Genomic DNA, 19,066 nt, shown 5'->3' with positions numbered 1-19,066 from the left:
GGAGAGGAGTATCCTCTTGGAAGAGGAATTCTTTGTATTTCAGGTGGGTAAGGAGGTTGATGTTGATGTATGTCTATTTCATCATTCTTGATTCGATTCCGGAGAAGTTGTTCCAGATCCTCTCGTGTGACAAAATTGGATGGCTGACTTCTTTCCAATGGGATTCTGACACGAATCTCCTCGTCCGCGGAAACGCGTTCCACCGAGGTGCTAGCGTCGGGGGTGTTGGAGGCGTTTCTAATCGGCTCTGGAGGGCGTGACTCACGCGGGAACCGCTCTGTCAAGGCTTTGAGAAAGACGAGTACTTCTTTCTGTGTCGAAACCATATCCGTTTGGGATCTAGCGAGAACCTCATGCCGTTCCATCAAATCAGCGATGGTGATATAGGGTCGACTTCCTCTGGTTCCTCCGGTTTCTCGTCCTGTTGGTGGGGTAGTTGGAGTCTTAGTGGCGGTTGGAGGCGCCATGTTTGAAGAAGCGTTAGGAGCGGTAGCGGCAGCTCTAGCCCTGGTGACTGATGGCGTAACGCCTGAAGAAGCGCTTTCAGTATTGCCAGGATTAGCAAGTTGCGCATGGACATTATAGGCGGCAGGGGGTCTGGCCCTGGTGATCGGCGGTGTTACACCTGAAGGAGTGCTTTCGGTGTTACTGGGGTCAGTAGGTAGCGTAGTGATGCTGTTGGAAGAAGCGCTAACACCAGGGACAGATTCTGCGTAGGTTTTCTCGGCAGCTGATCCGGATCTGAGTTCCACCATGTTGGAGCTGGAAGTGAAAGGTGATATCGGAAATTTGGAAATCGATATTGCAACCGAGAGATTGATCTCCCACTGTGGTCGCCAATTGTTTGAGGGTGAAAACAATTTCTGCTGGTTTCGGTAATTTCGTGTGATGTGGGTGAGAAACAAATCTAAACCCTAAACAATGTACTGCGAGGGAGTACTTTAGATTCGAGAGATCAATCTGTACAAGTCCGGCCTAAACCAAGAAATGGTCATTCCAGACTTGCTTCGGTCACAAAGTGGAGGAGAAGGGTTGGTTTTGGGGAGGGAAACGAAGAGAGTGTTACGACCAGAATAGTTAATTCTGGAAGAGTAGTTGTTTTGTGACTTGTATCATAAAGTGGGAAGCTAACAGATGGGAAAGCTAGCAAACGTTTTATGAGTGTTGTATTCTCCTGACCAGAACTTGTTGTTCGGTGAAAATAGGTAATGCCTATTTATACAAGTCGAAGTGAAACGTACTCTGGTCTTATTAAGAATGGAAAACGGGTGAGTAAATGGGAGGAGGTGGTAACCGGTAACGCTTGGAATTGATGTTCCATAAAAGAAAGCGTTTGACCATTACTCCCTGTATTTACTAACCGCCTCATCCTTATGACACTTCCTTATAACGAGCGTAGTGTACGCCGCACGTTGCAAACCGCCAAACCAATACCCAATGAGCATCCCCCAGTTTGTGACATGTGTTGATGTCTCGAGTGTTTTCGTGGAAAACATGTAGCATGTTGTTGTTGTATGGAAAGTTGATCTTGGGAGACTTGCCGGCTCGGTGGTGGCCTTAAATGGTCGAGATTTTGCATCTTAAGAGGAAGGTAGCCGTTGATTATTGTAACCTTTTGTTTGGTAGCCAGTGACATGAAAGTATGATCAATATGGCTTTAGTGTGGCCCAGTTTAGGCGCGGCCAAAAGTTAAGGTTTTGGCGCGACCAAACTAGGGCCAAAGGTTGCCATGCGTTAGCTAGTAACCTTGGACGGCTAAGATCTGCATCTTAGATGAAAAACTGGTCGTTGATTGTTGCAGGGAAGGCCGGCATGGTATGGCGTCAAGGTGGTTGGCAAGCAATTGGCACATGTGGCATGGCATGCCTTGGCGCGGTTTGGCGTGGACAAAACTAGGGTTTTGGGCCAAAGGTTACCATGCGTTGTTTGGAGACCTTGGACGGCTAGGATTTGCATCCAGGATGGAAGAGTGGCCGTTGATCGTCGCACGCCTTTGTTTTGGTAGCCGCATGGGGAAGGCTGACATGGTGTGGCGCGGCAAGGTGGTTAGCATTCCATTGGCACATGTGGCATGGCATGCCTTGGCGCGGTTTGGCGTGGTCAAAACTAGGGTTTTGGGCCAAAGGTTACCATGCGTTGTTTGGCGACCTTGGACGGCTAGGATTTGCATCCAGGATGGAAGGGTGGTCGTTGATCGTCGCACGCCTTCGTTTTGGTAGCCGCATAGGGAAGGCCGACATGGTGTGGAGAAGCAAGGTGGTTGGCATGCCATTGGCACATGTGGCATGGCATGCCTTGGCGCGGTTTGGCGTGGCCAAAACTAGGGTTTTGGGCCAAAGGTTACCATGCGTTGTTTGGAGACGTTGGACGGCTAGGATTTGTATCTAGGATGGCGGTTGATCATCGCACACCTTCATTTTGGTAGCCGCATGGGGAAGGCCGGCATAGTGAGGCCAAGGCCAATGGCTTGGCATAGTGGGGCCAAGGGTTTGGTACGGACGGCTTGGCATAGTGGGGCCAAGGCGAGGTGCGGTTGGCTTGGCATGGTGGGGCCAAGGATTTGGAATGCCATTGGCGCATGGTGAGGCTAGCACGGTTGAGGCCAAGGCAAGGCGCGGTTGGCTTGGCATGGTGGGGCCAAGGGTTTGGCATGCCATCAGCGCATGGTGCGGCTAGCATGGTTGGGGCAAAGGCAAGGTACGGTTGGCTTGGCATGGTGGGGGCAAGGGTTTGGAATTCCATTGGCGCATGGTGCGGCTAGCATGGTTGGGGCGAAGGAAAGGTGCGGTTGGCTTGTCATGGTAGGGCCAAGGGTTTGGAATGTCATTAGCGCATGGCACGGTTAGCATGGTTGGGACCAAGACAAGGTGCGGTTGGCTCATGGTGGGGCCAAGGGTTTGGCATGCCTTTCGAGCATGGTGCAGCTAGCATGGTTGGCATTCCTTGGCGCGGAGTTGTGGCTGACATGGTTTTCCATTGGCACAGTGGTGCGGCTGGCATGGTTGGCATGCCTTGGCGAGGAGATGTGGCTGGCATGATTTTCTATTGGCACAGTGGTGCGTATGGTATGGTTGGCATGCCTTGGCGTGGAGATGTGGCTGGCATGGTTTGCCATTGGAACAGTGGTGCGGCTGGCATGGTTGGCATGCCTTGGCGCGGAGATGTGGCCGGCATGGTTTTCCATTGGCACAGTGGTGCGGCTGGCATGGTTGGCATGCCTTGGCGCGGAGATGTGGCTTGCATGGTTTGCCATTGGCGCAGTGGTGCGGCTGGCATGGTTGTCATGCCTTGGCGCAGTGGTGCGGCTGGCATGGTTTTCCATTGGCACAGTGGTACGGCTGGCATGGTTGGAATGCCTTGGCCCAGAGATGTGGATGGCATGGTTTGCAATTGGCACAGTGGTGCGGTTGGCATGCCTTGGCACGGTAACATGAGAATTAGGGTCTGGCATAGATGATGCCGATCAATGTTAAGTGTTCTGTCGTGGAACATGACACATAAAAAAGGTACCCTGGTAATTCTTACGTAGGCATGCTGATCGATTCAATAAATGTGATAATGGTCATAGTGACGTCATGTCAGATGTGCGGTTCTACGATTTTAACCCTAAGCTAAAAACCATCATCAACAACCTCGCCTATCTATATATCGAAATATGTGTTGGTAAGCTTTTCGCTTCGATCAAGTTTATCTTTACCTAGTGACGAAAGTCATGATATGTTTCAATCACTTTGAAAATTTCTTTGACGAGAAATGATGTAACAACTATATAACGTCCTCTAAGAATATTTCAATGATTGAAATAAGAGTTTAGATTACATAACCAATGATAGACATAAGCATTGTTGTGGAAACACATTTATGTATAAGTCATATTCTTTGAACCAAAGTTTGCGAACTTTGTTGATCAAGAGAAACCGGAAGAATGGCTTGTTGCCAAGTCCATGAACTCAGTCCGTGAACTGCCGAACTTCTCATGCCGGGAAATTCTGCTGGAGTTGACAAACTAGTTGCCTGAGTACCATTCCGCGAACCGGCGGAAGGTATTTTGCCGAGATTTTCTGCTGGAGTTTGTAAACTCTGCCTGGTTGCTTAAGTCCGCGAATCTAGTCTGCGAACTTAAGAAGGTTATATATCTGAATATGATTTCTGAACTTAAACGTAAAAAGACTAAGGAATGCAGTTTGCAAACCGTGGCTATAAAAGTTCATGAACCTATTCAAGTGAATCAAATCATCTTTGCTTCAATTGTGTCTTGTGCAGTACATAAGATTTCCTTGAAATTTGAAGTAATTTGAACTAGTTATGGTGAAGAAGAACATGGTTGATATGAAATGCTCATATGGATAACCTTTTGGTTGACTATTATTGAACCAACAAGTGCATACGTTTGGGTACTGTTAACAAACCTAGAAGCGTGCGTTGTCAAGTGTGTGTAACAAGCTAAGTTTTCGATCTAACGGTTGAGAAATATTAGCTTGAATCTAAATCAGGTTTTCATCTAACGGTGAATATTGAATGCTTTGTTACTAAGCTAACATTGATTGCAAACCCTGATTTGAAAGACTATATAAAGAAGACATCTAGTATTGTGCAAAACTAATCCCCACACCTTACGTGTGATACTAGTTTGCATACTAGAGTCGATTCTCCTTTAACCTTTGGTTTTCTTCTTCTGAAACCAGGTTAACGACTTAAAGACTTCATTGGGATTGTGAAGCCAGACCGATACTACTTTTATCGTAGTTGTGTGATATGATCTTGCATCTTCTATCGTACGAGTACAATCAGATTGATTGGCATGAGATTGATATCTCCGATAGGCAAGATATAAAAATTAATCACAAAAATCTTCGTCTCATCGTTTGTGATTCCGTAACATCTTGTTTCGTTACCATACGATTAAGATTGTTGTGAGGTGATTGGTAACTCTAGGCTGTTCTTCGGGAATACAAGACCGGATTATCAATTGGTTCCTGTTCACCTTGATTATTATCAAAAGACGGACAAAACTTTTAGGGTTAATCTGTGGGAGACAGATTGATCCTTTGATAGACTTGTCTTTGTGAGACAGATTTGTTCATTGTCAAAGCCTGCGATTTTGGATCGTAGCAACTCTTAGTTGTGGGTGAGATCAGCTAAGGGAATCAAGTGTGCAGTATCCTGCTGGGATCAGAGGCGTAGGAGCATAACTGTACCTTGGATCAGTGGGAGATTGATTGGGGTTAAACTACAGTCCATTCCGAAGTTAGCTTGGAGTAGACTAGCATCTGTAACGGCTTAATACAGTGTGTGTGTTCAATCTGGACTAGGTCCCGGGGTTTTTCTGCATTTGCGGTTTCCTCGTTAACAAAATTTCTGGTGTCTGTGTTATTTCAATTTCCGCATTATATTGTTTTATCTTTATAATTGAAATAATACAGGTTGTGCATTTGAATCAATCAATTGGAATTCCGACCTTTGGTTGTCGATTGATATTGATTGATCCTTGGATATTGGTCTTTGGTACCATCCAAGTTATTCCTTGCATTTGATTAGAATTCGCAGTTCCTGCTTGAGTAAATCAAATCAAGAGAGAGATATAAACTCTTTGATATACTTTTAATTGATCGAGTCTTGTTTATTCTCTTAAAAGTATATTCGAGTTTTTCCATACAGATCGCTAAGCGAAATATTGGGTGGTGTTGTTAGACCCCCGCTTTTCAAATTCACTTTTCATTTATGTGTAACAAGCTAAGTTCGATCTAAAGGTTCAAAGATATTAGCTTGAGTCTAATCAGATTTTCATCTAACGGTGAATATTGAATGATTTATTGCCAAGGTAGCATTGATTGCAAACCCTGATTTGATGACTATATAAGGGATAACTCTAGCAACTGGGAAACCTAATCCCTAGACCTCCTGTGTGATAATAGTTGCGACTAGAGTCGATTCTCCTTTAACCTTAGGTTTTTCCAAAACCCTATAGGTTAACGACTTGAAGACTTCATTGGGATTGTGAAGCCAGTCCCCAACTATTTTCTCTGCAGTTGCGTGTTCTGATCTTTTTGTTTTCTATTGTATTGAGTACTATCTTCTCTGAGATTGACTCGATATTTAATCTCCGAGAGGCAAGATAAAAGGTAGTCACAAACATCTTCGTCTCATCGTTTGTGATTCCACAATATGTTGTTTCACTACCATATGATTAAGATTATTGTGAGGTGATTGATATTCTAGGTTGTTCTTCGATAATATAAGTCTGGTATATCAATTGGTTCATGTTCACCTTGATTTATCAAAAGACGGAACAAAACTCATAGGTATATCTGTGGGAGACAAATTGATCTATTCAATAGACTTTTCTGTGTGAGACATATTGGTTTATCAAGTCTTCGAATTTGGGTCCTAGCAACTCTTAGTTGTGGGTGAGATCAGCTAAGGGAATCAAGTGCGCAGAGTCCTGCTGGGATTCAGAGACGTAAGGAACGCGACTGTACCTTGATCAATGTGAGATTGGTTAGGGCTCAACTACATTTCAGTCTGAAATTAACTTGGAGGAGGCTAGTGTCTGTAGCGGCTTAATACAATGTGATGTTCAAATCTGGACTAGGTCCCAAAATTTTTCTGCATTTGAGGTTTCCTACTTAACAAAACTTTTGATTTATTCCCTTCCAAATAACTTAATCACTTAATAGTAAGGATTATTTGTCCAACATGTATACTAGTGAAAAAACACATACTCATTTTGGAATTTTAAAAATATAACTTTTAGCAACTCTAGTCTCTAGCCAGTAGGTGTAGAGAGCCGCCCTTGGACCATGTTTCTGCGTTGTCATGGATCACTATATTAATTTGTTGTTTGGTACATTTACTCAATAAGCAAATTTTGTTTTTTGATTAGAATATTATAAAGTGTCGACAAATTTTGAACTCCGCTTTATAGATAACTAACCCAAACTTGGGATGCAGATATTTGCAGGATGTTAAGCCGTGAATTTTTTGAGATGCAGATGTTTGCCAAAAGAAATAAAAATATATTAGTTTTCTCCTGATTTCAGCTCCTTTAGTATCGGAAGCCTCAAAAATTCGCATCACAAAAACTTGTTTTTCTTTTTTGCTTTAAAAGTTATTGAAAAGAGAGTGGTAGTTTCACTATAAAAAAAATGATAAAACTGAATAAAAATATAAAACATCAACTCAGCTATATAATAGAGTTATGAGAGAAGCATTACATATTCATAACAACATTCCAGATATACAAAACTATTTGTAATGCAATGTCATCAAAAAAAAAATAGTACCCACTGAGCAATTGAAAATAAGAATTTCAACACAATCAACGATTGTATCGTTTAGTTTTTATTTCCTAGTCTTCCATACCTTTCATCCCAAATCACTCAAAAAATGAAAAAAAAAATGTTATCTCAAACATTCCTCTTGACATTAGGATTGAAGCTTTTCCTATTCCATTCCCAAATTGTTTTCCTGACACAATCCTAAAAACCCCAGTTCAATGTATAACCTTCTGAAAAATAGTTCCCCACTGCTTTTGTGAATGTACAATGTAAATATTTTTTTGTTGATTCTTATATGGTAAACACCATTAATCATTATGGAGTTCTCGCAAGTATCAAGAATAGGAGTTGCATTATAGCATAGAGTCCAAACAAAGAAAATGACTTTTTGAGAAATTTTAGGATTCCAAAGACTCTTATGACGAAAAAAGATCTTATCATCCTCGTCAAGAGTTTTATAACAGTTAGGTATTAGCTTACCAGGTTCTCTAATCATTACCACTCTTTGTATTAATGGTTGGAAATATGTTAAGTAGTTAAGCAATGTCTTCTAATTCTTCTTTAGATATGGTTTTAATAAAATCAAACTTCCAGTTGGCATCTTTCACTCTAGTAAACTTAAAATAGTAGGAAATTGGAGACTGTATATTTAATCGAACATCTTTCTAACATAGGCCCTTGTTGCCACATCGCGTGTTGATATCTGAATTATGTTACATTTGAGGCCACAAACTCTTTCTATCCTTTTAGTAAAAGGATAAGGAGAGAAATACTTAGAATTACCTCTAAATTTTGTGATGAATGATTATTCTTCATAAGGTATTTTATATATTATCATATCTTCATATCTACTTGGCATGAAAAGATTTACTCATCAATCTTATTTTCTTAATTCCTTCCCCCTCACTCTTTTGGAAAAAAATCTTGTTGCATCCCACCCAATTTCTATTAGGTTTCTGATTAGAACTAACCTACAAGAATTCTCTCATAATCTTTTCTAATTGCATCTTCACTAACACTGGAAGCTGAAATAATGAGAGATTGTAAACAGGTAACCTTGATTATTTATTTTTTTAATAAGGAAGGGATGCATTGATAAAATAAACTTACAACTTGTGTTTATCAGAATGGACATTCTTAAGGATCCGGTTTGGTCATTCAGAGCTCTAATATACTGAGCAATTTATTCGATTGTTAAACCTAGCTATATTGTCAAATGTATGGTTGGAGCCTCTCTAGACATAACTATAAGACCAAAACTCAAAAAAATGTAAAAGGATTATTAGAGTATCTTGTATCAAACTATTAGTTGTTCGTTTGACATGTTCCCTTTTCCCATTTACCGATTACATGACATTTTTCGCATCCCCTTCGAAATGACGAGGGTACCAAGTACACCTCAATATTTTCGATATGAACCTATAAGTCCCATACCTTGCTTTATCTAATATAGACAGAAATTGTCAAGAAGATGGCAACCACAAGGTATACAATTGCTATATATTTTCTAGTTCGAAACCGAACTTTAAACTATAGGGATCAACCCCAAGTGTTTGGGATTAACGTACAAGTGCAATTACGTTAATTATAACTTAAACAACTTATAATGCGAAAAGTAAAATAAAAGCACACAACAAGATTTCGTTAACAAGGAAACGCAAATGTAAAAACACTCTGGGAACTAGTACAATTTTGAATACTCTCAGAATTAAGCCACTATACGAATGTAGTTGAGACCAAGTAAACTACCCTTAGTTACCTAGTTTCTTTAGTATCCTTGCGCCTATAACCAATCTTTCCAACGCACGTGAATCTTAAGATAGATTCCACTATCTTCAGTTGCTTCAGCCTCTCTGAAGATTTTAAGCACTCAACCCTTTAGATCATCTTCCAAACAGTAAATGACTAATCTATTTAGTAACCACTCTCATATTTCAGGAAATTAATCAGCGATATGTTGTTGAGTGTGACAAAGGATTTTCTATTTAAAATCAATTAAACTCCTTTGTCGGGTTTATATCTTCCAAGATATGGATTAACAAGTCAACCAGATCGATTCAAACAGATACTGAAAAGTACGTACCACCAAATGATAGCTTGTCGATCTAAATACGACTAGTAATAAGTCTTTCAAAAGATAAACTAGATCTAGTCGGATCCCAACCGATCAAGTTTGTTCTAGAAGAAAATCACAAAGATACGAAAACAATAAGAAAAATCTTATTGTCTTCAAATCTTTAATAGTCTTCTGTACCTGCACAATAACAAACTTAATTTCGACTTATGATCGATCATGCACAGAAAGGAGTGTGTTAACAATGGATGATTACAAGTGAACATCAGATCTAAAGACAGATCTGAACTATCGCTAATCTCTTGATCTAGTTTGAGTGACCTTATATAAGAAGAGAATGCTCTCAAGAATAATCAAACTAGGTACAACCAAAAGTTAACAAACCGTTAGTCAATCAAATCAAGATTGAAAACTAAAACAACAATACAATTCTAGTTTCCCACAAATGGTATTACTAGACGCTTATTGATCCAAAGGAAGTCCTTAAACTAGAGAACGTAATATATTTTGCCTAATTAGGTTACTCTCCACTCCAAGATAACACTACGAGAATACTATTAGTCGGCTATAACAGTGACTACGAAACGAAGTGCCTACCTTAGGATAAGTTTGTAAGTAGAAAAAACTTCACTATTTATAGACTAAGATAGTTTGGTCACCAAGGAATTTCCATAACCAAAAATATTATTAAGATATGCAATAAAGCACCTAAATTCGGTTGTGTCTAATTCCAACCAATATCCAACTGTATAACCGAAATCCTCATGAAGAACTCAATATTAGCTAGCATTTTACTAATATATCTTTCCAGTGATATGTTTTGATTGCTGGTTGCTGATGGTGGATTTTTTACGAAGGTCATATTCGTAAAATCACATTGTAAATTATGCATCTCTGATCAGTATCGGGATCATAAGAAATTCATGTCTTCACCTTCCCCAAGAGAAGTTAATTACAGTTCTATAATATCATGACAACAATAATATATGACGACGATATTAGGGTTTTTGAGGAAAAACTTTTAATATTTCATATATTTTATGATTAAGTTGAAAGACTCAGCATCTCTGTTGAATTCCAAATTCATCTATGGTGTCTGGCCCAGATTAATATTCAGAATAAATATGATGTTGATCACATCATATCTGAAGCTATCAAAGGTTCCTAGACATGCGGCATACTAGTGCAAAACAACCAATTAAATATTTCTAGTGATGTTCATCAGTTGAATTCCTAGAAGCACGGGTGCCTTCAATAATAATATTCAAAGGAGCATCCAAAAACATGGAAGAACAAGGATTTGGAAGTTTGATCAAAGAAGGAAAAGGAAGAGTGATAAAATAATAAAGAAAGAAATCGTGAGGGGTGGGCCCACACGGCTAGCCGGTGGTCCGTGCCGCCGGTTCTAATCGTCCCTCCCCCTCTTTTCCTATATTTTATTATTATTTTATTTTATTTTTCTTATGTAATCCTATAAAATTATTATTTATTTAAAAAAAAAACATAAGTTTGATTACACTGGGATGATGGCAACCTAGCCACCAATTGGGCCCCACCACCCTTTAGGTTTTTTTTTTATTATTTATTATTATTATTATTTAGGGGTTTGCTTTTTCAAGGACTTCCTCTTTCGATCAAAACTTCTAAAACTTCCATATCTTCTCCATTAACCGTATAGTTAGCAAAGTCAGTCGTCCCGCAACCATCGCGTCTTTTTACCGTGAGAATTATTAAAATAATTTAATAATGGTTCTTCCCCCAAGATCAAGAGTTTCAGTCAAACTCAAATTCTTCATATAAGGATTAAATAATGCTCGGTAGACCATCAGAAAATATCAAATTCTCAGGATTGGTCCACAGAGAGCATAGCGACATGGGCATGCCACAACGAATGGTCATGATTGGCCCCTTGGATTGCAGAAGCCGATCCCACCTCTTTTGATGATTTTTGACCTGATTAATCATCTGAAGTCCATAGGTTCAAACTTTTTCCTGCAACTGAGTATATGACTCATTCACAATCAGATGGTCCCACGACCACCAAGGGTCGGTTCCACTCCCCCTTGCTTGGTATCTCTCTCTCTCTCCATAATTAGGTTTTACTACCTATTGCTCAGTCAGGCACTATTTAATAATGATTAAACAACAATTAATCATCTTCTTACCAACTGGTATGTAAAGGACTTTGGTAAATGCTCAGTCGAGCATCTAGGAACTACATGGTCGGTCCATCACCTCATGTATCCGGTCCCTCTCTCATCCATTGGTTGATTCACAGTTGAACATCCATTGATCAAAATTAGGGTTCTGAACCTAATGCCATGTCTAGCATAATTCTGAACAGGTTCGTACACCAATATTTTAATATTGATCCAGCAATCAATATTTTAATTAATTAAATAATATTTGGTCCAACTACCATTATTTTAATTAATATATTTATTTAGTCTTACTGCCAATATTCATTGATCTAGTAGTATTCGCTATGATTAGCAGTACTTGCTCTGACCATCAAATGCTCTATCTGTCAACAACCCTAGTCGCTCCAGCTGGCAATATGGTTCACAGCCAACAAAGTTCAGAAATGTCATCTCTGGCAATATTGATTCAGCTATCAATATTTAATTGCTCAACAGAACATTACCCCTCATATTGATTCGGCAATCAATATATGAGTGGTGATATTTCTCATGTTGATTCAATTATCAACATTTGAGAGTCTCATACTGATCCAGCTATCGGTATTTTTATTGGTCCGTCGAGTAACATTTATTTTAATATTATAATCTCTCCTCGTCATTCGACTGACTCATGACACATGTATTGAGAAAGGACTTTTATGATCATTCAACAATGATCATTTTCATAAGTGCTCAGTGCACCAACATAATGGTTCATGACCGATTCAGTAATCTCATCAAGCCATATCCAAGTCATTCGACTATCATTATTGCTTCAAATAGCATAATGACATGTAACAGTCATCGGTGACCTAATTCAATGTCCATGGTCTATAGAGCATGTCGTTGTTCCAACACTCCATGGTTCATCCGTCATAACCTTGAACTTCGTCTGTTCAGTTCATAGTTAAGACTCACAGTCTTAGGTCAAAGGTTGACCACACAAAATATACCTGTAAAGCATCCATTTACATGAGACATCAATTTATGTCACATGGGAGGATATCACTAAGGTTTTGGTCTGGAGGCCTACAACACGTGCGATATGAGGCACATCCACGATGAGAGTTTTGGTAAGTCGTGTTGGTAGTTAAAGGAGAAAATTGAATGGTGGATGGTCGATAACCCAAGTCTTCCATGCAAAGTGGAAATGGTTTTTGCATAATCTCCCACTTTCCCAATCTTCCACTTCCTTCAACTGTCATCACTTACAGGATATTGATGTGCTGCAATAAATAGGTTCCTCAACCTATGATTTGATAAGAACGATTAACCAAACTTAATCACGACGCACGAGTCAGACTCATCACTATCAATTATCAAACACTTTCAGAAGATTTCTCTCGTCTTTATAGAGAATCATCTTCAAAGCAGTTCAACACATCACATCACCTACATATCAATCTTCATTGATCTCCACACAATCTTAGCTTCCCTCCCTAGAGACCGAACCTTCTCTTCTTCTTGTGACCGAACTGAACCTGGAATTGAAATTGTCTTGGTTTAGGCTAGGGTCCTATATATTAGTCTCTTGAACTCAAAGTATTGCCCTGCAAACCCAATTTCCAAATCAAACAAGCCCTAAAATGTAAGTGACTAGGAGAAATAATTTTTTCCTATTGGGACCGGTTTTACCATGACTCCTAAAACAGGTTAGGATCCGTTCTACCTTGAGTCTTAATATAGATAGGGATCGGTTCTACCTTGACTCCCAACATAAGCTAGGATCGGTTCTACATTGATTCCATATATAGGTTAGGATCGGTACAACCTTAAGATCTTCAACAAAAACCAACCTTTAATTCTATTGATTTCCTTTCAACTACGAAAGTAGTTTGTATATCTATTTCCTTAAACTCATGAAATAAAACATAGTTTTCTAGGCATGAAATCAAACCTATATTCACTACACAATCTAATAACGATTTACAAAGATTATGTTGATGTCGCAATCACAAAGTTCAAAACATAAGCATTATACTTCGTAATTCAATATTTATGCTTACAAGATAGAAGGGTTTTTTGTTTCACCAAGAGGCTAGGATACATTCGTTTTTCCTAACTAGCGGTCGTGATCTTTCTTCCCCTCCCAATGTAGTTTTCTAGATTTGATCAAACGGTCATCCGCCTTCTTGTTCCACGTTAGCGTCATAAATACATCACTATTCATTCCCGTTCTTATTCCTTTTTTCCCACCCTTTACTCTTCCAATCTATAACGGTGAAATCCATCTCTTCAATTTCAAGATTTCTCTTCTAATAAAAGGCCATTTAAGGGGAAAAAAAATTCATACTACATGGCCTTCTCATATTCATCTTACCGATTGGAAATTAAACCCTTAAAAAAACGGCAGCTTTCAATTGATTTTTCCCTACAAATTGTCTGATCCTGTTCGGACTTCGGATGGAGTGTCAATTCAACCCCGCAACACGTAAGTTCTCCTTCTCTGCATATTCAGTCTTTCCCCCAAAAGAATTTGAGAATTTTTGCTTTGCATGATTTGAGTTTTGTTGATGTGGGAATTTTAATTTATCATTCAACCCTGTTATTTTTTTTTTAATTAGCTTAATCTGGTAGTGTTTGCTTAATATAGCTAATTACCAGTAATCCTTAAATTTTTGTTGGCTTAATCTGACAGTATCTGATTAATTGGGTTTGATGGAAATTTTCCCAATTTTGCTGTGTTTTTGGTTTGTTGATTTGTTTAAACAAATACTGGACATTAGCTATGCAACAGAAGTTACAGAAATGATGTTCTGAACATGGTAAAGTTATATTTTTGCTCACCTCATGTTGATTATTTCAGGTTGCTTTGGTTAGCAATTATGTTTGTTTCTAATGAAATTTGTGTGGCCAGGATTCCTAATTGATTTCATCAGAAATCTAACTTCTTACTTTGGATGTTTGTTTTAAACTGGATTTTCTTTACCTAATGTTACTTTTGTATTGTGATTGTGTAAGTACTGAATGTGTTTTTGTTGGCGTATATTTGTAAATCCACATCAAAATAGCATCGCGGGTCAAATTCAACCCACCAAAGGTAGGCTTCTCGGCCGCATATGACAATTTCAAGTGTTTGCGATCACTAGAATAAGGAAAGTCAAGTGCACAGTTTGGCTGACTAGGAAATAGGAAGAATTGGACTTTATGTCCATCGACGAAGTTACCAGTATGGATATGGTTATCGTTGACAAAGAAGTATTCATACAAATTGTTTCCATTTAGTTTGTTACACTATATTTAGTCGATTATGTTTTAAGATTTGTGCGAAAATACCCCTAAGAGGAGCTCAAATACACTGTTGATGTAAACATTCCACAGAGAGGCCAAATTTTAGCTCTGCTAATGTCAAAGACTAACTCATGAATCCAACAATTTAAGTTAAACGAAAGTTCGTAACCCAACTATGTTATTGCCACAAGGTGTTCCAGATCATATCATATCTTTAGTGTTTCTTCTTGTGGCCTGATGTTTGTTTGTTCTTGGAATAATTGTAGGATGTGATCAATTTTTACAATAACACTTTCATCAAGGGACTGGACGGTACGGGTAAAGAGTTTTAGATCTTCAAGGCGACGGGTTTCCTTGGTGATGGTTGAAGAATCAATAAAAAGGTTCATTTTCTTCTCCTTATCTTGCACCCCAACTCTGTGATAACAAATTTGAATGAAAATAAATCCTAAAATTACAGTTATATGTCATTGTTAATCAATTGTATTGAGAAAACTCAAGGGTGTTGACATTCTAAGCAAATTTTATTAAAAAAAAGGACGAAGACAATATGTGTTACCCCTTTAATAAATCATTGTCGGGGTGCAAGAGAGTAGTCAATTTACTACGAATGTATATGTCAATTAGATTTTTTGGCCCGTTGATCTTTGCCATATATATTTCGATTTGTGTTTCTTAGAGCACTGCTCGGTCGAACTCGCAAGTGTTGGTATCTCAAGCTTGTTGTAAGGTTTAGTTGCCAAAATTATAAGTCTTGATTTATAGTCTACTTATATTTATGTCTCAGATTAGGATAGAATGTGTAGTTGAGCTTATACTTCACGGCGTTCATCGACTGAAGATGAAAAACTACTAAGAGAAGCTTGTGGAACTTCATCAACAAAAGGTATGTGGAGGCTTGAACTCATCTATCACTCAGGAGTCTATTTCTATTCTATCTCCTATTGAGACGAAATTCGTATAGCTATATAAACTTTAATTTAAACGCATTTGATATTTCGAGCTGAGTTTAACTCGCTTACATATTTCTCGAAATATGTGTTGGTAAGCTTTCGCTTTAACCACGTTCATATTTATTATTGAAGAAAGTCAAAAGATGATCATGTGAAAATTGCATGGTAACATCTTACATGATTTGTGTGAGACAGTCATTTGATGTAGACTCGGAATGTTTCGTATTGATCTATTGATCACTTAAAAATTTCATTGAAGCTAATAGTTTGTGTGAGACAGCTATTTCCGTCTTCCAAGAATGTTTCAATGATTATATGGAGTTTAGAACGATTAACCATTGCTTGGATATAGAACAATATGCGTACTTGTATGCTAACTGTTGCAAATTATTCAAATTCCGGGAACCACAATATGCATACCCATATGCGTACTGATTTGATAGTTGAAGTCCGGGAACTTAGTATGCATACTCGTATGCGTACCGGCTGAAAATTTCAAGTCCGGGAATTCAACTGAGTTTAGTCACGTACGACTGTATACGTACCCGTTTGCATATTGGCGAACCCAGACCAAGTCCGGACCTCTAAGTATGCGTACCCATTTTCATACTTGAGTGGGTTAAGTTCTAAAATTGGTTTGTTCATGAACAAATACATTTATATATTAAGGAACGCAATCTTTTGCAAACCGTGGCTATAATGTTCATGAATTGATTCAAGTGAATCAAAATCGATTTTGCTACAATTGTGTCTTGTATACTTCTATTAGAATATAAAAAATTGAACAACTCCATAACTAGTTTCATTTGAGTCATTTGAACTAGTTGTGATTAAGATGAACAAGCTTGATATGAAAGTGTTCATATGGCTAACTTCGGTTAACTATTGTTGAGCCAACTATGCGCACACGTTTGGGTACGGTTACTCATACCTAAATGAAGTCACTTTTCATTTGTGTATAACAAGCTAAGTTTGTTAGAGAACTGCTCGGTCGAACTCGCAAGCGTTGTTATCCCAAGCTTGTTTGTCAAGTTTAGTTGACAAAACTATAAGTCTTGATTTCTAGTCTACTAATACTAATTCTCGGACTAGGATAGAAAGTGTAGTTGAGATCTATACTCCACGGTGTTCATCATGCAAAGACGAAGAACTACTCAAGGAACTGGTGGAACTTCATCGACAAAAAGGTATGTGGATACTTGAACTTATCTATCACTCAAAAGTCTACTTTATCTCCTATCTTGAGACAAAAGTCGTATTGCTATATAGACTATGATTATACACATGTACTATTTTGAGCTGAGTTTATCTCGCTTATCTATTTATCGAAATATGTGTTGGTAAGCTTTCGCTTTGGCCAAGTTCATCTTTACTAGTGACGAAAGTCATATTAGTTTCAATCACTTGAAAATCGCTTTGACGAAAAATAGTTTGTGAACAACAACTATATAACGTTCTATAAGAATGTTTCAATGATTGAAATGAGAGTTTAGAATAAATAACCATGGTTGGATATAAACATTGTGAGACAAATCATATGTGCGTAAGTCCAGTATCCTTGAACCAAAGTATGCGTATTTTGCTGCTAAGGATAACCAGAACTAAAGTCCGCGTACCAGTATGCGTACTGTCGGAAGTTCACATCCCGTGAATTTCTGTTGGAGTTTGTGAACTGAAAACAAACTTATTCCGGGTACTTAAGTTCGCGTACCAGTATGCGTATTTAAGTAGGTTATTTTCTAAAAACAATTTAATTCGTGATCTAAGACATTTCTAATTTTTAATAATGCAATCTTTGCAAACCGTGGCTATAATTTTCATGAATCGATTCGAGTGAATCAAAACTGTTTTTGTTTCGATTGTGTCTTGTATACTTCTATGAGATCTAAGCAATTGAACAACTCCCTAACTATTTCATTTGAGTCATTTGAACTAGTTGTGGTAATGAAGAATAAGGTTGATATGAAAGTGCTCATATGGCTAACCTATGGTTAACTACCGTTGAACCAACGACATGTACACGTTTAGGTACGGTTACTCAAACCTAAATGAAGTTACATTTCATGTGTGTACAACAAGCTAAGATTATATCTAACGGTTGAAAGATATTATCTTGAATCTAATCAGGTTTTCATCTAGCAGTGAATATTGAATGCTTTGTTACCAAGGTAGCATTGATTACAAACCCTGATTTGAAGACTATATAAAGGAGAACTCTAGCAACTGGGAAACCTAATCCCCTCACCTCCTGTGTGATACTAGTTGTATAAGTTAGAGTCGAATCTCCTTTAACCTTAGGTTTCTATCGAGACCATGTAGGTTAACGACTTGAAAACTTCATTGGGATTGTGAAGCCAGACCCAACTATTTTCTCTGTAGTTGCGTGATCTGATCTTGTTGTTTCTATCGTGTTTGAGTACAATCGTAAGATTGTCTTGAGATTAATTTCTTCGATAGGCAAGATAAAAAAGTAGTCATAAACATCTTCGTCTCATCGTTTGTGATTTCACAATATCTAGTTTCGTCATCATACGATTTAGATTATTGTGAGGTGATTGATAATTCTAGGTTGTTCTTCGGGAATATAAGTCTGGGTTATCAATTGGTTCCTATTCACCTTGATTTATCAAAAGAAGAAACAAAACTCATAGGTATTTCTGTGGGAGACACATTTATCTATTCCTGTAGACTTTTCTGTGTGATACAAATTTGTTTATTAAAGTCTTCGACTTTGGGTCGTAGCAACTCTTAGTTGTGGGTGAGATAAGCTAAGGGAATCAAGTGCGTAGTATCATGTTGGGATCAGAGACGTAAGGAGTGCAACTGTACCTTGAATCAGTGTGAGATTGATTAGGGTTCAACTACAGTCCAGACCGAAGTTAGTTTGTAGTAGGCTAGTGTCTTTAGCAGCTTAATACAATGTGTGTTCAATCTGGACTAGGTCTCGGGGTTTTTCTACATTTGCGGTTTCCTCGTTAACAAAACTTCCGGTGTCTGTGTTATTTCTTTTCTACATTATATTTTGTTATATAATTGAAATATCACAAGTTGTGCGTTGAATCGATCAATTGGTAAATCCAACCTTTGGTTGTTGATTGAAATTGATTGATACATGAACATTGGTCTTTGGTACCGTTCAATTGATTTCTCTTGTATTCAATTAGATTCGCAGATTTCTATTTTCTTGAGTAAGTATTGAATCGAGAAATTGAGATATAACTCCTTGATATACTTTTTATTAAAATTGAGTCTGACTGTCTAGTTGATTCTATTAAAATTATATTGATTTAGTCCATACAGATTGCTAAGAGAAATATTGGGTGTGGTTGTTAGACCCCCGCTTTTCAAAGT

The sequence above is a fragment of the Papaver somniferum genome, unplaced genomic scaffold, assembly GCF_003573695.1.
Source record: "Papaver somniferum cultivar HN1 unplaced genomic scaffold, ASM357369v1 unplaced-scaffold_19, whole genome shotgun sequence".
In the NCBI taxonomy this organism is placed as follows: Eukaryota; Viridiplantae; Streptophyta; class Magnoliopsida; order Ranunculales; family Papaveraceae; genus Papaver; species Papaver somniferum.
Note: the sequence above shows the minus strand (reverse complement) of the source record.